At 63.6% G+C, this 19,829-nt stretch overlaps 1 protein-coding gene across 6 annotated transcripts in view; it reads right to left on the bottom strand.

The window, feature by feature from the left end:
* BCOR (BCL6 corepressor) overlaps positions 1 to 19,829 on the bottom strand; it is an 83,398-nt gene that overhangs the window by 51,627 nt on the left and 11,942 nt on the right. Inside the window, exon 1 of one of the 6 annotated variants that reach the window (XM_064473250.1) lies at positions 7,410 to 7,470. The exons of 4 other annotated variants lie outside the window; for them this stretch is intronic. The gene's annotated coding sequence lies outside the window, so the exon portion shown is untranslated. One more of the 6 variants, XM_064473240.1, reaches the window with a different exon arrangement.

The following is a 19,829-nucleotide window of genomic DNA, read 5'->3' as shown; positions in this document are numbered from 1 at the left end:
GCCACCATGCGCAAATGCCATACTCAAGCAGCAGCTTAAATGAGCTCCACAAAGCTCTCCCAGCCCCTCCAGGAGACCCTCAGCTGCAATGTCCCCCCACACTCCTGGGGAGCGTGGGGGAAACTCAACAGCGGGTGACGGATGAACAGCCCCATGGGCACCTGGTCCACGCAACCACAGGCGTGGGGTCCACTGCCTGTGCAAGTAGGGGCATATTCCTCTCTGCTATCAACTGTGCCAGGCACCAGCTACTCCGATACTCCCGTGGAGAAGGAGATCTGACTTTATAACCAAGGACACAGGCCCAAATGTTTTGTAATATGCAAATATTGAGGCCTCTAGGTGAGGTTCTCCCGAGCATTAAATGAACACCTGGGGTAACAGCGAGAGCTACTCCAGCTGAGAATTAAAAGCAAAACACGCTCTGAGAAAGGACGGGCAGTCTGGCAGCACTGGTGCACTGCAACCCACCGCAGGCCATCCAGAGGTGCACAGGGAACGACCCCGGCACAGAGCTGTGCTGGTGCCACTCCTGGCCCTGGGAGATTGCTTCAAGAGTGGCGGGAGCTGCGGAAAGGAGAGCGCATTTGGCTGGGACCACTCTCTCCCCTCCTGGCCGAGGAGCAGGCAGAGGAAGCACAATGCCAGGCTTTCCCGGTGCAGGCTCGGCTGCGGAGCGCAGCCCCGAGCCTCCCCCTTTCCCCAGCGCTCTATTGAACACACTCAGCTCTTTATACGAGCCATTCCCAGTGTGGCTGGCGGATTCTGCGCTTTCCACTTTAATTGTCTTATCCAAATAAAGCTTTGTTTTCCTTAGCACGACAATCCCAACATTCAGGTCGAGATTTTCATTGGACAGAGGAGATATTTTATTCTCCGATTGTTTAGAGAGTCGGGGCTTACACGGAACAGCCCCGGCTTGTGTGCCTCCGCTCACAATGGGGTCTTTGCAAGCCCTACTCTCCGTCATGTAGACTCATTTTCCGGAGCGATCGGGATGAGAATCATTTCTCTCTGAATTTCATAGCTTTCCAAGTCTACCCTAGACTTTAACAAGTCTTTTAGTTTGTACCTAGACAATAAATTTAGTTTAATTTAGCTTCCGGTCTTTAATTTTAGCAGGTCTTCTTTTTGCATGCAAATCAATATGGCAATTACCATCTAAAAGCTCGCCCAGCCCCAGGTCAATGTAAATTGATCATTGTCCGCCTTCTACAAAATAACACCGGGAGTCTGTGGTGCATAATGAGATTATACTGGAAACTGTCTTTCAGATCACAAATTATATTTCATGCTGTCAGGATCTTCTCCAAGCGGACTTCCTTGCATGTCTAATCACACGGCACCGAATCTATTAGCTCACGAGGCAGGTTTGGGGTACGAGGAGAGCTTGCGGAGAGCTTGCATGCAGAGGAGAGTCCCAGATAATTCAGACCACAGTTAAGGAAAGCAGGCGGGCAGGTACTGAAGCGTGCTCTCACTCGCTAACTTTTCCAGCGGTGGAAGAGAGCAGGGGAAAAAAAAATTGCCGCTCAGCCAAGAACTGCTGTCCAGCAAACAAGGAAAAATGAATTCCCCGCTGGAAAGCAGCAGAACTTTCCTAAATCCACATTTGTGACGAGTTCTTGGCCTCCTCCTTTCCGTCCCCACCTCATCTGCTCAGCCGTTCTAAGGAGCGCTGGCTGTCTGCTCCGGAGGTCACCCCCCGCCCCAAAGGATGCACTCCCTGGGGAGAGACGCCCCTGCCCACCACAGCCCTGGGACCTGAGCGGGTCGGGTCAGAGGGAAAGGTCGCTCCGGAGCAGCCACCGCCGTAAGCTGGTTCCCCGAAAGGACACGAGGATTAACGGGAGCTGCTCACGGCCAGGGGAACTCCCCCTGCCTGCAGCCCAGGCCTCCGCGCTGCCTCCTGCACGCACGCACACAGCCAGCGAGAGCTGCTCGGCGCAGCTAAAAGGGGTGAGCCCGGCTCTCCCCAGCCAGCCCGCCTGACTCCGCCACTCAGGTTATGGCAAAACCAAGAAAGGGGGGAGCAGACCCGCTCCAGCCATCAGTTATTTCTACAGCGACACAAGCCTAAGGAGCAAGTATTAAACCCGTCCACGCTGTTCTTTCTAAGGCCGCACTAAAGCGTGATCTACTGCGGTGTTTGGGGGATAAGATAGCGTATTGCGTATCTCCTGTGTAACCCAACTACGCTGCAGAGTCCCAGCAAGAGCCTTCACCTTTGTCGAGACGCACAGAAATCAAAGCCCGCTTCTGCTCCATGCTGAGCATGAATTTACGCCGAGCCACATCTACTCCCAGGGCAACGTGACTGCAAGAGCTACAACTTGAGCTGGAGTGGGCCTTCTGCCTGTCTTTGCAGGGGCCACTCGCCAGTCAAAGTTGAGAGACCTTTTAAACGACAGCCGCAGATTGCTAAGACTACTCTGGTATGCGCAGCACTCATTATTTTGGGCTGTGGTGGCCTGGGTCCATTTTCTCCGCAAACGGAGACCCGAAAGCATGTCAACAACTTTTGTGTGGTCTCGCAGCTGCACAGATCCACAAAGTTTGCTTGCATGGACTGTAGAGGAGCCCCTGGAGCTCAGTTGCCTTGCCTCTGGCATCCCTGTAAGGGGACCACGGGTTCTTTAGCGGCCTTAAAAAAAGTGAATTATCACAGGGTGAGGGAAGAGGAGGGAAAAGGGATGACAATTTCAAACTGCCTGAGAAGCTGCAGCTCTCAGCACATCCTGGCAAAGGCAGATGCAGTGCATGACACGGAGCCTGGATTGTCCACCAGCACAGGAATAAAGCCAAGGCACCAGTATTGTTTCAAGACCCAGTCCATATTTGGGCATTCAGTTCACACATCCTAAGTATTGCTTTAAATATTAGAATAGAGACATTCGCCAGTGTGGCTCATAATGCACTCAAATAGGAGAAGTCATTGCTGTTCAGTCTTGGATTACTAGCTTGGTCTTGCTGGTCTTTTTTTTTTGGGGGGGGGGGGAGAGGGAAACCCTGCTGAGTCTGTTTGCACTGGTCTCTATTAGATATGCAACAAATCTGCCATTTCCGGCATTGCTTCTATCTAATTAGAGATGTATTTCGATGTGACGTGTAAATAAGCGCTGAGCTGCCTGCTGCCCTGGCTGCGCGGACTGCTCGGGAGCATTTCCAATAAGGCTGTAGCGCCCGGAACCAGGGCTCAGACAAAGAGGAATGGGAATGGTCTGCGCTGCAGGCGAATCCAACAAAACCAGCTTTTATCTATCGCTCTAAAGCCTTAACTGCTTTTAATCTGTACCGCCCAGACTTGCACGCCACGATCGCATCTCATCCACCGAGGACATCTCAGTACAAAAGGAAGCACACACGCACGCCTGAGCTGCAAATAACTCCCGACCCACCCGAGCCCCAACGCAGACCTTGCTCTCCGCCTGCCCCTGCCCTCCACGAGGCATGCATGCCCCCGCGAGCTTCCAAACACCACGAGGCAGGTACAGCCAGCTTCTGCGTGCATAGACACAAGCCAAGTGCTGCCCTGTGCTGTGACCACACGTGTGGCCCCGTGGGGCCAAGGGGGCTGAGCTGCTGTCGGAGAAGTTGACGGGACCTGAAGGTGGCCACAGAAACTCGCTCTCTGCGGGGAAACGGGAACCTCGGCCGCCAGGTTTCCACTGCAATCTATGGGAAGGGGGGGCATGGTGGGCTGGGGGAGGCCGAGAGCCAGCGGGGACCCCCCAGGAGGACTGCAGCGGCTCCCCCAGCCCAGTGGCCGCACGATCTAAGCGCTCTAAGCGCTCCTCGGAGTTTCCAGAGAGAGGAAACTCCTGGGAACGAAATAATCTGGCGCTCGCCTCATGAACTCTTTTCCTGTTGTGGGAAACAGCTCTTATAAAGCCATTAGATGGACGGGGCAGCACTGGGGCCTGACGCATGCTGCCCTGTGTCCCCCCACCCCACTGCAGCAGCATCCCTGCAGCCGCTGCTGCTCCTGCATCCTTCCAGGCCGGAGCAGCTGGGTGCGATCCCCTCTCAGATTTAAGGGTTAACAACCAACATCTCAAAAAAAAAAAAAAAAAAAAAAAAAAAGAAAAAAAGAAAGAAAGAAAGAAAAAGGAAAAAAAAAAAGAAAAAAATATCGCAGTGACCTTTTCCTCTCCGACTCCCCCACTCTCCCTTTCAGGCTCCGGTTCCTGAGCTCGCAGGGAGCCTGAGCGGCTGTCTAGACCGATCTATCACAGACGGACAAACAATACCAGGAGAAGCCCCTGCCTGGTCCCTCAGCCTCCGCCACTCACCTTAGAAATGGCGAAGAACAGAAAAGTGACCGCGATACAATCCTCCCCGGTGTATTTATAGCCTTCCACACAGCCCACCTTCATGCCTGACAAATGAGATTTTGTCTGCTCTCTCAGCGTACGCTCCAATAAACACACACACACACTTTTTTTTTTTTTTTGGTGCCTGTTTGTTTTTGGTAACATTCCGGGCTCGTCCCTCCGACCTCGGGCCGGGCGAGGGCCCTCCACGCCCGTGGGGGGAGGCAGGTTTGATAGCCGAGGCGGGAGGGGCTTCGGGGGGGGGGGGAGGGAAGAGCAAGAGGGGACCCGAGCGCTCGTCCACAGGCAACCTCCCAACCTGGGAACTTCAACGTCCGCATTCATCACGCCCCTTCGCACCCGGCCCCCCTCACCCCAAGTGCTCCGTGGTCCCTGCCAGCCCTCGGCGTTGCGCGTTAAAGCGGTATATACGGGGCGAGGAGCCGGAGGTCCAACGCTGCAAAAGGCTGGGGAATAACTAATGAGCTGTGCAGCCCATTGATCCGGTGCATACTTCCTAATTAACTCTGAGTCACCTATTTGTGACAGCAATTCAAAGAACTGCACCGGGGATAAACTGCAACCCCGGCGCGCGAAGGCAACCCGGGGGAGGGCGGGGGGGGGGGGGGGGGGGGAGGAATTTGCTCCTAATCCTCCTAAAAGCAATTAGGGTGAGCGCTGCGCTGGCTACCTCTCGGGAAGAAAAAAAGAAGGGGGGGGGGAACCCACGGAGCGGCACCGACAGCAGAACCGAAAGGAAACAAATCGGTGTGTCGCAAGCGCGACGGCACCGGGCTCCAGACGGACAGGGAAGCACCAGCGTCTGGGGGACGAAAGTAGGCGAGAGCGGCGGCCCCGGGGGCAGCGGTGCGGCGGGCACCGGGCTGCGGGGGAAGGGAGGGCGCGGGCGGCGGCGACCCGGGGGCGGCGGAGCCACCGGCACGGGGTGCCGGCGCTGCCCCGGGGGCCGAGACCCCGCCGCCGCCCCCAGCTTTGTTCCCAAGCGGCCCTGGCGGGGCACGGCCGCCCCCCGCGGTAGGGCCACGGGGAGGGGGCGGCGGGAGTTAATAGAAACCTTTGGAAAATCCAGGCTTTGCTACGGGGCTACGTGGTGCGGGCTGGGCTCCCCCCCGTCCGTGTCCCGTCCCCCCCGTCCCCCCCCCCACTTTAATACAAACACGAATACAAAAGCTGCAGGCTCCAAAGAGCAGATGAAAGCAATGAACGGAGTTTCTGGAAAAGATTCATTAGTGGGAATGAATGCTGCGAGGAGCTCCGAGGCGATACCATTAAAGCCAGTCCCCACACTTTGTCAGTTTTACACTGCTGACTACGGTCGGGGCTCTTTTTTTTTTTTTTTTTTTCTTTTTTCCTGTCGGAGGGGGGGGTGCTCTTCGCCTCCCCCTCGCCCCCTCCGCGATCACCAAACCCGGGATCCAACAGACATCGCGGAAACGACGCGGGGGGGGGGGGGGGGGGGCGTGGAACCGCACAACACACATCGAGAAAGAGGAACGTGAACGCTCCGCAGCCCTCGCCCCCGGACTCGCTCCGCGAACATCAAATGCATGCCTCATATGCTGCGCAGAGCCGCCCCACTTGGCCCCGGCTTCACAAAGCAGCCTCCGCTGCCTCCCCTCGCCCGGCCGGCCCCCTCCGGCCGGCCCTTTGATGGCAAGCCCCGAGCCTCCCTCCGGCTCCCTCCCCAAACTACATTTTAGGGCTGACTAAACTTCCGTGTCACGCCGGACCTCACGCCAGCACAGCTCCACGCACGGGAAAGCCCCGGGCCGCCCTGCCCCACGTGCGCGGCGGCGCACGCCCCACCGGGGCGGAGGGAACGGGGCGGGGGGTGGGGGGGGGAGCGGCGCCCCGGGCTCTCCCGGCGAAGGGAAGGCAGCCCGCAGCGGGCTCTCCCCGCCGCTCACCTGCCCGCCGCCCCCGGACCGCCCGCTGCTCTCGGCGGGGAGCGGGGAGCCCGGCCCGCCCGGCGTGGGAGCCGTCTTCCCGCTCCGTGGGTCGGCAGCGCCGCTCCTCACTCGCCCCGTCCCCCGGGAACCCCACACCGCCGCTGCCCCGCCGCCTTCCCGATCGCGAAGTGCGAGACGGCGGGAACACCACCAGCACCACCACACGCAAACAGGCGCACCGGAGCCGACAGCGCGACCGGCAGCTCCCCACCACCACACACAGTCCCCGCCGCCCCGAACAGGCATCTTTACAACCAACTGCCTCCAAACTTCCCCTCCGCCACCGCAGCCCCGGAGGCGCACCGGGAGACCCCTCTTGCCCCCCTCCCCCCGCCGCCGCCGCCGCTTCCCCGCCACCCCCTCTCGCCGTAACTTTCGTCCGCCGTCCCCGCGGCGGGGCGAGGGGAGGCCCACGGCCGCGCCGTCCCCGCGGGACCCGGCGGCGGCGGCGTTTCCGCACGGGAGCTGTTCGCGGAGCGGAGCACTGACCTTCCTGCCGCGCCGCGGGGCTGCGGCGTGCGCGGTCCGCGCCGCGGGTCCCCGCACCGCGGGTCCCCGCACCGTCGCCTCGCTCTGCTGCTCTGCCGGGAAGGGCAGCCCCGTCGGGAGTGGAGTGGAGGGGGGGGGGGGGAGGCGAGAAAAGTTTCCCGATCCCCCTCCCCCTCTCCGTGGGTGCGTGTGCCGCGGCTTGCCCTGGCGCGGGCGGGCCGGGGAAGGGGTGCGGGAAGGCAGGGAGCTGCGGGGCGCGGGTTTGGGGGCGGGGGGTTGGCAGAAGCGTGGCCGCCGCCTGCGCCGACGGGGCAGGTGCCCGCGGGAAGGGCTTTGCTTCTCGGCTCGGCTGGGCTCAGCGGCGGGAGCGGCAGCCCGCGATGCTCATTCCGGCTGCCGGCTCTGGTTTGGCAGCGCCATGTTGCTGGCTTGCTCCGGGCGAAGTTCCTGCGCTGGCGAGCGCGGCGCTCCCCACATCTCGCCCGCGCCGCCGTCTCCCGTGCCCTGGCCGCCGCGGCTTTGTGTGTGTGTGGCTGGGGATTTAATTCTCCTCCTCCTCTTCTCCTCCTCTCTCTCTTTTTTTCTTCCTCCCCCCCCCCCCCCCCTTTAGTCCGCCGGGAAAGCCGCTCTTCCTCACCTTGCCGCTGGGAGACCGGGCTCCGTCTGCTGCACGCTGCGCTCCCCTCGCATCCCCCCTCCCTCTCTCCCTCCTCCTCCTCCTCCTCCTCCTCCTCCTCCTCCAGCCGCCGCCTCCCCTCCCTTCCCCTCCCCCCGGGCAGGCGCTGCACCGAGGGAGCCGCCGCCAGCAGCGGCGGCAGCAGCAGCAGCAGCGCCGCCACCGCTTTTTCCCTCTGCAAGTTTCCCCCTCCCCTGGCTGCGTTTCTCTGCCCAGGCAAGGTTCGCCCGGCCGCTCGCCCGCTTCCCCCCCCTTGCCCTGACTAATTGATTTGCCCCCCCCGCCGCGCCGCCGGCCCCTCGCCTCGCCTCGCCCGCTCCCCGCGGCTGGCACAGCTCGCTGCCAAGCTGCGGCGCCCCGGGGGGGACTCCGCGCTACCCGGGCCGGCAGGGAGAGGAAAGCCGCCCCCCCCCCCCCCGCCTCCCCACACACACACCCCCCCGCCCCGCCGATACTCCCCTCGCTCGCTACCCAGAAGGCCAGTGGAGAACCGCAATTACCATAAAGCTCCGCTCACTCCGCTCCGCCAAGCTGTCAAAACCCCGGCGGCGGCGCTGGCAGACATCGCTGCGAGGCTCCGCGGCGGGTCGCGCCGCGCTGCCGCCCCCCGCCGCCCCGCTCGACCCTCCGCCGTACGCCCCCCGGCCATCCCGACCCGCTCCCCGCCGCCCGGGATCCCCACACACACCCCCCCGGAGGCTGCAGCCCGCGCTCCCTCTCGGGCCCGCCGACTGCGGGTTCCCCCCGTCGCGGAAGGGCATTCCCGCCGCCCCGGGACCCGCCGTGGGCTCGCAGCCTTCGTGACCCCCCCCGCACGCGTCACGGACCCTCTGCTCGCACCCTTCCACCCCTGGAACGGGTGTCGCGCGTGTGTGTGTGGCCCCGGGGAGACCCCTCTGGTCACACCCGCCGCCCCCAACTTCGCGTGGTCCGCGGCGCGGCCGCGCTGATTTGCGCTTTCCCCCCGGTCCCTTCCTCCGAGCTCTGAATCGGGATGGAGAAAAAAAACAAAAAAAAAAGCCACTCGTGTGTCAACGTCTGCATTGCGCGGGGCGGGGGGCGGGGGCGAGGGGGGGGGACACGGACACACGACACGGGACCTTATTAAAGCGCGTTTTCGCTCGATCCGGCTTTGGCAGCCCTTAACGCGGTTTGTACCGCGTGTGAGCGGTGTGGCAACACCGGGTGGGGTGGCGACTGAAGCGCTGTTTCCCTCGCTGTGGCATTTCTACGTCTGCTTTAAGATTTCTGCCCGGGCTCAGGAGCCCTTTAATCTCCGGGTTGGTAGTTATCGGCTGCATCTATTTACTTTGGCAAAGCAACTTTTGGCTCGGCGAGCTCGGCTCGTAAATTTTCACGTTCATAACGCCCATCCCCGCCGATACCGCTCAGGTTTGGTCCCGCGGAGCCCGCGGCGCGGAGGTTCCCGGGGCGGCCCCGGGGCGGTCCCGGCCGCAAGGCCAGGCGGGCCGGCGGCCCCGCAGCTCCCCCGCACCTTCCCAGGGAAGCGGGAGTTTTGCCACCTCAGCGCAGTCGGCGCCGCATCGAGCCCTTCTCGCCGCCGCTCGGTGTGGGAGGGACCGACTGCCAGCCCGACGCCGGGCGATTAACGCGGGCAGTTCGCCCCGGGGCGGGCAGGCGGGAGGGGGAGGGGGAGTGGATTTTTAATCGCCACGTCCAAGACCCTGCGCGAAAAGGCTGCGGAGACGCTGCGAGCTGCAAAAGCTTTCCTCGCCGAGAGCGCATAAACAGCAAGCAGGGCGGTGAGTATTCAGCGCCAGAGCAGGACTGCCGGGGCTGCCTGCCTGCCCTCCGCCGCCGCTGCTTATCTCTGAAGGTGGAAAAGCACGAGTTCCCGAAAGTTGTCCCCACCAACGCCACACACACACATACACACAAAAAAATCTACAAGTATTTACTCGAGAATCTCAGCCACGTCTGGGAAAAAACGCGGGGGTCGCCAGATGTTAGGGGAGGGGGACGCGGAGTTCGCGTACACACACACACACCCGCCGTCGGGTCACGGCCAGAGGGTTGGCATTTCATGAAACTGCCATCACGGGGCTTTGGGTTTTCGCTACGTCTCTCTCACAGAGGAAAAAAAAAAAAAAAAAAACACGCTCGCCTCAAAGCAGAAGTGAAATATCCACCGTCTGAAACCCGAAACTCCAGCCGCACGGCTCGGTTGCCTCGCAGGGGAGCTCGGGGAGCCGCCGAGCAGCGGCTGCGGTCCCGGGGTGCTGGCCGGCGGGGCGCACGGCCCCAGGCGGCTTGCTTCCCGGGGCGGCAGGCCACGCATCTGAAAAGGCTCCCCACACGTTTTTTTAATCTCCGATAACAAGCAGAAGTACACCTGGCCTATTACGCTGTAAAGCTATTTTTTTATAAAGATGTTTTAGAGCTAGACATTAAAAGTTATTAGACTGAACACACGTGAGTTACAGGCACGCAGCTGGAGGAAAGGCCTCTGTCGGGTTCGGCCGCCCCCCCCCCCCCCCTTTCCTAGGGAAAACCTCATTAAAGTTGCTTCTTTCGGTAGGAAAGCAGAACTAGCGCGTCTCCCGGCGAGGCGGCTGCAGCCGCGGCTTCACGGCCGCATTGATCTGGGCTTTGTCCCTCCCCGCAGGTCCGGATCCCCGGTGCCATCGGCCCGCACTTGCATTACAAAAGTCGCCCGCTTCCCTTCCCCCGGGCTGCAAACTCCGCATCACATGTGTGCGCCTACGGCGTGGGGCTGGGTTTGGTTTTTTTTCCCCTTTAACTAATGACTTCAAGTTATCTCGGGGTAAACTCGCTCCACTTTTATTTTTAACCGTAGTTACACTTTCTTTCTTTGTGAACGCAGTTTCCTCCGTGGCGGGGAGGAACAGACCCGCGCTTGTTCGCCTCTGTGCCTTTTTTGTTCCCCGGGTCCCCGAGCTTTGCAGCGGGAGGCCGGCGGCTCCCGGAGAAGACATTGGGGCTTCAGTTCGCTCCTCCCGCGGCCTGGCTCGGCCCGGCTGCGCGCCGCGCCGCCTTCCCCTGCCGCGGGTGCGGGCGGGCACCGCCGAGCTAACCCCGGAGGGAAACTCAGAGCCACGCTCTCGCCTTGTGGATTACCGGGCCGCCTCCTCCCCCGTCCTCCCCCCCCTTTCCCCACGCCCCGGAGGGAGCTGACCCCCGGGTCATGCCGCTGCACACTGCTCTCTCCCCGGGAACGGGGGGGGGGGGGGGGCATGGGCACAGATGCTCGGAGCTCCGCGCTGCTGCTGCTGCTGCCGCCGCTGTGGAGCCGGGCGAGGATGCGCTCGCAAAAACGGCTGCTCTGATAATGCTAAGTACTTAACCTCCTCGTAAAGACAAATCCATTGTTAATGGCAGAATGGGCTTCTCGCAGGAGGCTTCCAAGTGGGACGGCTTTACGCCGGCTCTCATTTACCTCCAGTGCCGCCTCTAATTGGAAACCTACCCCCCCAGCACCACCACCCTCCACTCCCGGTCCCCGCACCGTAGAAAGTTGGGGGTTAAACGTTAGGAGCGGCGAGGCCGGGCCCCCGGCCCCCCTCCACGCCCTGCTCCCCTGCCCGCCGAACGGCAACCCAAAGACGCGGGTCTCCTGGGCAGGGGACGTGGGAGAGAGGGGAGCTGGGCGCTGCGAAGGTAAAATGAATTAATGCGAGCGAGGTGCTCAGCCAGCCTGGTGATGAGTGCTAGGAAAAACCTATAAATAACAGATCACTGTCCTAAGCTCTGAATTGCCCTGCTTGAGTGTGTCTTAAATCAGACCTTTATCATTGCTTATTGTAAGGCTGTTTTTAATGGAAGTGTAGAAATCTGAATAACAAAACAAGACAAGCCTCAATTGGCGTTATACGGGGTCTGCAGCGCCTTCAGACCTGACACGGTGCCAGCATATTGTTACACCGCCATGCAAACTCCCCGTGCAATCAAGGGGGTTTTGCATAGCAGAAGTACTATAATTTTACTTCGTAGTTCAGGGCTACCCTGTTGACAGGAGATCCATTATTTTCTCTCCCTCTCCCCAGCAGAGCCTGAGACGCGCTCGGTTCACGGACTAAGCGCTGCTATCTTTCTTACAAAGGCGAAATGACAAATCTCTCTGGTTGCGTTTGCTTTTGCTCCGCACCCTTTCCCCGCTCCACAACATTTTGAGCGGAGATGCCCGCGGTCCTGCGGGCCCCCGTTGGCCGCTCGGAGGGAATAGCCCGGGAGGGACAGGCAGACAGACGCACGCCTCGGCCAACCTCCAGCCGGGAAGCCCGGCCTGCCGACGGCCGCGGCCGGGGAAAGCGCTCGGCGGGCCCGGGCAGAGCGGGGCTGGGGAGGGGGGCAGCCCCGAGCCCAGCGGGGCGGCCGCGGGGAGGGAGGCCGGAGGGGGACACAAACGGGCTGGATGCACGGCCCCTGCCCCGGGCTGGGCAAGGGGGGGGCGGCAGCCCCGCTGCAAGGAGGGGGGCAGGCTGGCTGCGAGCTGCCCCCTCCACCTCTCCCACTTGCATACCTCGGCCATTTTGTCTGCTTGCGGCGCGCCTGTGCGCCCCCCCGCCGCCCCCTCGGGCAGAGGGGCAGCAGCGGGGCGCTGCCCCGGGCGCAGGGGCCGGGCCCCGCCGGCGGCGAGACGGCCGGTCGGTCCGTCCGCGCAGGAGGAGGCGAAGGGAGGGCCGCCGGGAGCCCCGGCCGCTCCTGCCAGCGGGGAGATGCAGCCGCTAGGCAAGGCCCTGCAGGGGAGGGGGCGTGCGCCGCACAAGTCTGGAGGAGAGGAGTAAAAATAGCGCCGGCGAGGTTGTCGCTCTCCTCGCCTCCCCCCAGCCCGGCGGGGGGCAGCGGGCGGCGGGGCGGGGAGGGCGGGCGGGCGCCGGGGGAGGGCAGGAGGCGATGCCAGACAAAACCCCGGCCCCGGCCGGAGAGCGGTGCGGAGAGCCTTTGCCTTTTGAGGGCGATGAGCGGGAGCCGAGGGGGGGGGGGGGGGGGCAGCTGAACCTTCTCTTCCCGGTGGGTTCCCCCCAGCCCTGGGGGTTCTGCCCCCCGTCCCCGTCCCTCGGCGACCCGGGAGAGCGGCGGCTCGGCGGAGGCACGGCCGCTGCCACCCTCCCGAGTTTAAATAGAATACGGCGGCCGGGAGAACCGCCATGGTTTGAAGGTGTGTTTGTGCAGACTCCAGCCTGTATGTTAATAATTGGATACAGTCGATGAATCACCTCCGTCCTCCTTCTGGTTTTGTTTTTGTGTTGTGTTTTGTTTCGGGGGGGGGGTGTGGTGGGGAGAGAAAGCGAGGAGACGATGCCGTGACTCGGTGCTTGAATACCAATTCCGCGCCGGGGTTCACGAACACTGGGGTTATTCACTCTGCCCCAGAGGTGACAGCGGAGGCCCCCGCCGCCCTCCGCGCCCCGCGGCGCGGCCCCTGGGCTCGCCGCCGCGCCGAGCGGGATTCGCGCTCCGGCTGGAAGCCCGGCAGCGGCGGGTGGCTCGCCGGGGTGCATCCATATGAAATGAGAGCCTGGAACATCAAAGCGGCAGCGGAGCGGGGGCAGGGAGGGGCTCTCGGTGTGTACACGTGTGTACTCCTCCAGAGAAAAGCCCCTAATTTTTCAAATCGGATCTTTTTTTTTTCCCCTCCCCCCCCCCTTCACTCGCATGGCAGACACGCGGAGAGATTCTTTAGTCCTGTACTTAACACTTCACAGTGTTTTTAGCAATTAAGGCGAGAGGGGGGTGGGTATAAAGATAAGCCACTTTTTCGCCCTGCAAGTGTGAAAGATAAGATAACAGTAAGCTGGGGCAAAACGTCTGCTTACAACCTCCCCCCAGCGATTCTGATCGGTCACCTCTTATCGCAGAAAGTGTTCATTTCGAAAGCAGCTTCAAAAAAAAAAAAGGGAAAATAAAAGTATTTTCCGTTCAGAAATGCCATTTAAAACCCCGTCCTCACTGCACCCGTCTCCCTACGTCCCCGTCTGCCGTCCCCGTCCCTCCCCCCCGCGGTACCCAAACCAGGGAGGGCAGCAGCCGCTTCCTAGCGTGCCTCTCGGAAGCCAAATCACGCAGGTAATCAAGGGACCGAAACCTGCCAGGCGCCGAGATTAGCAGCGCGCCCCGTTCGGCGGCGTTCCCCGGCCGTGCCCGCCCTGCCGCCCCCGTCGCGGGTGGAGGCCGCGGCCCGCCTTACCAGCCCCTCGCTGCCCGTAAAGCGGCCAGGGGGAGCCGCGCTGGGGAGAGCCCCACGGCGGCACCGCGCGCGGCAGTGGGTGGGCAGAGCGACAGCCGGGCTGCTTTTTTCCAGGTCGTTTCTCTGCAGCACCCCCGACGGCATCGGGGCGGCGGCGGCGATGCTTCCTCCCCCTCCTCGGAGCCCTCCCCCCCGGCAGGCACAGGCGGAGGCCGCGGGTGGGCACGGCGCCCGGCGCCCACGGGGGTGGCCCTGCCCTGCCCTCCGAGGCACCGGGCACGGCCCCGCCGCGCCCGCCCCGGGGCCCGCGGGCAGGATGCGGACGCCGCTCCTCCCCGGCCGCCGGGCACCGGGGCTCCGGCGCGCCCACGCCCGCCACGGCCGCGGGGCTAGGCGCTGCTTCCCAGGCCCGGGGGCCTCCCCCCAGGCCCGGAGTTTCCCCCTCCCGTCCTTGAGCCGTCGCCACCTGCGATAAGCCGAGATGCCGAGTAGAAAAGGTTTCCCGACACCTCCCCGAGGGCAAGGCGCGGCCGCGCCGTGCCCTCGCTGCCCTGGGAAACCTCCGCACGGGCCTCCACGCGAGGCAGCGGAGCGTGTGCGGCGTGGGCGTGCGTGCGTGCGTCCCTTCGTCCCCCGGCAAAGCCACATCCAGGGCCCCGCGCGGGAGCCGGGATAGCGGGGACCCCGCGCAGCCCCGGCGTGCTCAGGGCCGGAGCGGAGCCCGTGGCGGGGGGCTTCCCCGGGCTCGCCGCATCCCCCGTCTCCTCCCGCCACCCTTCTCAGAAACCCGTCGGTGCCGTGCTCTCGAAGTGAGTGGGTCAGCAGCTGATGACAAGGGGAAAAAAAGAAGAGAGCGAGTGAGCGAAGAAAAAAAAAAACCACCACCCTCCCAAACCCTAGCCTGGCTCGATTACTCATCCCCAGAGTTCCCCTAAGTCAGAGAAACTTGGCGAAGTCCCAAGGCCGAGCCGTTAGCACGGTCTCAGGCTCCCCAGGCACCTTCCGCCGCGGGGCCGGGGCCGAGGGCGCGGGGCACGGCGGGGGCGGCGGGCCGGGGCTGGGGCCGGGGCCGGCGGGGAGGTCGCGTCCCCATCCTCGGCGCTCTTCGCTCTCGAGTTATTGTGGAGCGTTTTATCTTCACAGTCACATCGGCAGCTAACGAAGCTCGGCGGCTGCAGCCCACACGACTTTGGTTCTCTGCATTTATCCTTCAATAAAAGCCGATTCCTTTATTAGAAACAGGAGACGTGTCTCCTACCGCCCCTATCAAATCCCAACCGGCAAGGCGCCGCCGACACCTCCCCCTCAGCCCCCCCCCCCGCCCGAGAGGGACAGGCTGCACCACCCCACGGCCTACGCCCCCCCCCCCCCCGGACCCCCCACCGCGAGTATCACGCTCTCCCCTTCTCCAGCCCCACCACGAACAGGGGCAGCCCTCGCTCCCTTCCACCGGGGCGGCCAACGCCCCCTCCCCGAGATTTCACCCCCCCCGCCCGGGCAGGAGCAGCCCCTCGCTGCCCCAAACACCCCGCGCCGGCACAGGCAGCCGCCTTTCCCCCCCCCCCGCCCCGCCAAATCAATCGCCCCCACCAGGCGCACCCACACGACTTTCGTTCCCCTGCATTTATCGTTCAATAAAAGTCGTTTCCTTTATTAGAAACAGAGGAGACGCTTCTCCCACCGCCCTCACCTCATGCCCCCTCCGCGGGCGCAGCCGGCGGCCCCCCCCCCCCCCACATCGCCACCCGCCGAGCGCCGCCAGCCCCACACCCCCCCTGCTCCCACCACCGCCGCCCCCTAAAAATAACAATAACAGTAATAACAATAATAACAGCCGCCGTCCCCAGCAGTCACGGCAGCCAGTCCCCGTCCCCCCCCCCTCCACCGAGCCAAGCCACCCCCTCCCCTTCCCTCTCAAATCCCCCATCGCCAGGCGCAGCCAACCCCCCCCACCCCCGCCCGCCTTTCCCCAGGCGCAGCCAACGACCCAGCAAATCCCCTCGCCAGGCACGGCTCGGCCCCCGCCCGCCTCGCAGCCCCCTCCCGCCCCCCCGCCCCCATTCCCCGGGCACCGAGCAGGTCTGCGCGGCGGCGGCTGCTTGTGCGACTCCGATCGGAGCTGCCGCCGCTGCTGCTACCGGGCGGAGAAGGCTTCCCCGGGTGCCGCCGGGAGAGCCGGTGCTCGGAGGATGCCAGCCCGCCGTGCCGTGCCGTGCCGTGCCCCGCCGTGCCCCGCCGTGCCCCTCCTCCGCGCCGCGGCTGCGGGGAGAGCGCCCGGCGGAGATCTCCCCGCCGAGGAGGGGGGGCCGGGACGGAGCGCGTTCTGTATCGCATTAAATTAATCGCCCGGCTCCGGAGGAGGCAGGTGATTCTGCCAAACACAATGAGGGGTTTTGAGCGCTGCGGAATAAAGCGCCGTTTCATGGGGCCGTGGGCGGCTGTGCCCGGCTCTCCCGCGGGATCGACGGGGTCCCGGGGGACGGCGGGGGAGTCCCGGCCGCTGGTCCTCACCGCCGGCCCCAGGGCAGGGACCTCCGGCTCGGCGCACCCCACCCTCGAGATGGATACACGGAGGTCGCGGGGGCCCGGGGAGAGGGAGGCAAGCAGCCGCCCGGCAGCGGGGGAGCAGCAGCCCCCCGGGACGGGAAACCGGGGGGGGGGGGAGGGGGGGGAAGGGCAGCCTGGCCCCCCGCCGTGCGCCCCTGCGGCGGCGGCCCGATGGGATGGGGGGTGAGCATCAGCCTCCCGCGGGGAGGCAGGGGCCGAGCGGCGGGGACCGCGCAGCCCCGGCGGGCCGGGCAGGGCGGCGGGGCCCCTGGGGCGAGCGGTGCGGCCCGGCCCGGCTCGGGTTCAGGCGGTGGCAAGGCGTTGTTTTCCTTGGAGAGCGGAGGAGGAGGAGGAAATCTCCGGGTTTTTAATGAGGGGGTGCAGCAGGGCTGAGCGCTGGGATTACACGGCGCGGAGACAGAGCTGCGGGCTGTGTGTGCGCGCAGGGCTGGTAGTCTCCGCCCGTCTGCCTGCTAATCGCACGTTTTCCGCCGTTAAAAAGAAACCGAGACGCTGTGGCCAAGCCCAGCGCTGTCTCTGTGACTGTGACATGAAAAGATGGCGCTCTCTCCCCTCCCCCAGCCTCCCTCTCGGCTTACACTTCCTCCCCAACAGCTTTTGCCTTCCAGTTTTTTAAAGCCCTCTTTTCTGCCTTCCTTCCCCCCCCCTCCCCCGGCCGGACACCACCAGCTTCCGAGCCGATCGGTGGGTCCCGCGGTTGCGACGATTTTTTGTTGGTTGTTGTTGTTATCGCGACCTCGCTATTTTTGCCTCTCCCTTTTCTCGGAAACCTCGATCTCCCTCTCTTTATGCCTCCCTCTTTTGTGAACTTCTGCGGCTAATGGGAGGCGGTGTGCACGAGCCATGGGGAGGGGGCGAGGAAAAGCGGGTAGGGGGTTCCCCAGCCGCTTCTCTTCTCCCCCCCCCCCATTTCCTCCCTCTCCCCCGAGGCAGCGGGGACAGGAAAGCCAGCCGGATCGAAGTGTGTGTGTCTGTCGGGGGGGGGGGGGGGCAGGAAGGGGACATCGGGAGGTGCCTGCCCGCACCGGCGACCGGGTCGCGCTGCGGCTGTCCCCGCCGCCGCGGGAGCGCTCGCCGGGGGTGGCGGGGGCAGCCGCTCTGGGGCGGCGCGGCGCGGCGGGAGGCATCCCCCTCGGAGCAGTTTACCTGTCTAGAAATGTTTTACGGTGCTGCGGCGCACTGAGATGGTCCCGGCTCCCAGAGCAGGTCCGGGGGCCCAGCCGCGGCCCCCTTCCGAGGCAAGAGGGCTGCTCAGCCGCCTTCCCCCTCGGTTTCCGTGTTCATCGCCAGACCGCTCCGAGTGCTAAGTTGTTTTTTTTTTTTTTTTTTTTTAAGCCTGCAAATTAAATTCAGCGCTGCTCTCTCCTATTTTAGTGTCTGTTATGTTAATTGCACTTAGCGCTGGGGCGCTGCTCGCCAGGGATGCATGAAGGCCTCGGAGATTAACCGCAGGCTCCTGCTCGGACTTTTCGCAGCCAGCAGCGAGTTGCGAGGGGCTGCCGAGGAGTTTGCACGATCGCGCGTGCTTTCGGAGATTGCTGCTCTGAAGCCGGGACCAGCGATTGACTCTTGGCCGGGAGGTCAGGGTGGCAGCGGTTCCCTGCGCTCCCGCAGATCTATTTGCGTAAGGATTTGCATTGCGGGAGGACAGGTATTTTTCCTCCCCGCGGATGGTAAAAATGTAAAATTAGCGCGACTGTTTCTAGGCAGAGACGCCACGATTACGTGAGCTCGCCGAACCTGTCGGTTGCGCTTTCTGGAGGAGCAGCGGGGAAACCGGACACCTTTATCAATGACTCCCAGAGTCGTTCGTCCCCGGCCCTCGCGGTGTTTGTCGCCATCTAACCCCAGCTGGCCCCAGAGTGCCCGGTGGCGGCCCCTGCCCTGCCCGGGGCTGTCCGTGTGGCCGGCTGCGCCCCGTGGAATTACCCGGCCTCCTCGCCGCGACGGAGCGGGCATGTGTGGCCTCCTCCGTCGCGTCCTCTCGCCAGCGCCTACTTCATCTATTCGTTATCAGGGGACGGCATGTGGAGTGACTGAGCCTAATAAGTTGTCCACTTCTTCATTTCAGGAACATCGATTTCTGATTCCAAGGCACTCTGTTTTAGCACTGGCTACAGCTGCGGGGCATTTCGCAGCTGGTCTTTCGCCTAGACAAATATCAGCGAGAATGTGAGCGTTATTAGCCACATAAATAAATCATTAACGTGCACACAAATGTTATTTTAGCATAACTTCCAAGGAGAAAATATCCCGGCAGGGCAGGACAGAAAGGCACGTTGCCTTGGACCGGCCTCGGCGCAGCCCGGCCGGCAGCGGCGGGCGGGGGTCGGCGCCCCCCCGGCGCGGAGCCCGGGGGTGTGGGGGTTGTGTGCGGGGAGGCACGGCTGCCCCGCTCCCGATTGAACATTAACAGGGCCGGCCCGCCGTGGCACGGCCGCGGGGCCTTGCCTCGGAGACCTTTGTCTGTTCTCCCGAGGCCGGGCGGGGACGGCGGGCGCTTCTCTCCCCGAACGCGACGGCACTAATGAGATTACCGGCCGGCTGGCCCCAGCTGATGCTGCCAAGCCCCGAGCCCGGGGGGGGGGGCAAGGGGCGGGGGGGCAGAGCCCGGCCCAGCCCCTCCAGCCGTCGGGGGCGAGCGGAGGCCCCCCGCCTCCTTAACGCGGAGCCCCGAGGCTGAAACGACGTTTGCTTTCGGCCTCCCGCGAAGAAGGGGGAGGGGGCTGAGGGCTCCCCCCGTGGCCCGGCGGCGGGGAGCGGGGAGCGGCAGCCGCCGCCGCCGCCCGGGCCGCGCTCGCCCTGCCCCGCGGAATCCCGCGGGTGCCAGTAAAGCCCTGCCTGGGAGCCCTGCCAAGGCGGTCTCGCTTTGATATTCCGCACCACCGCCGCTCCTCCGCTTGCTCCTCATCACGCAAACGCGAGCTCGCTCCGGCACTCTCCGTAATAAACACCGAGCGCGTTTCGCCGGGCTCCAAAAGTAAATATTGTATCGGAGAAGCGGGGCTTGCGCTGGAAAGCTGAAATCTTCCACTTTCTCGCACTTAGCAACCGACTGAAGCGTTGTGCGCTCCCTCCCCGAGCCAGGCTCGGTGTGATTTACTTTCTGGTTGCGATGCAGATATTCACTTGTCAGTTCAAGGGCAGGACAGAAACTGTGCAAGCGGAGTCTTGTGAACGGAAATCTCCCATTTACGAGGTTCTGCTCCACCACCAAAAGCCACCCTCCAGCACCTTTGTTCTGCATGCAGCTGCTTTTATTCCGCCCCCCCCCCCCCCCCCGCCACATCTCATCCTTCTTCCCACGTCTCCCTTCTCAGATAGATTCCCAGTCTTTTCCCGACTGACCCTGGGGGAGGCGGCGGGGGGGGGGTTGGTGTAAGGGGGAGGGGGAGCGGGAGAGGTTGATGATGAATGACAAGGCAAATGATAAGAGCCGAAGCGACAGCAAAAGCAAACAGAAGTGGTCTCTGCTCTCTGGCAGGGCCCAGCCCCGTCCGCAGCCAGGGGAGTTGTGCCTGTGCCATGAAAGCAGGGTTGGCCTCCGCAGGCAGCCCGGCTTCTCCGGGGCCAGATAAACACATTTCGGTCACGTGGCGAGCCTATACGGTGCCATGCTCCCATTTGCCTTCCCCGCTCGCTTT

The sequence above is a fragment of the Phalacrocorax carbo genome, chromosome 1 (genome assembly GCF_963921805.1).
Source record: "Phalacrocorax carbo chromosome 1, bPhaCar2.1, whole genome shotgun sequence".
Classification (NCBI taxonomy): Eukaryota; Metazoa; Chordata; class Aves; order Suliformes; family Phalacrocoracidae; genus Phalacrocorax; species Phalacrocorax carbo.
This window is presented reverse-complemented; position numbering and strand designations above follow the sequence as displayed.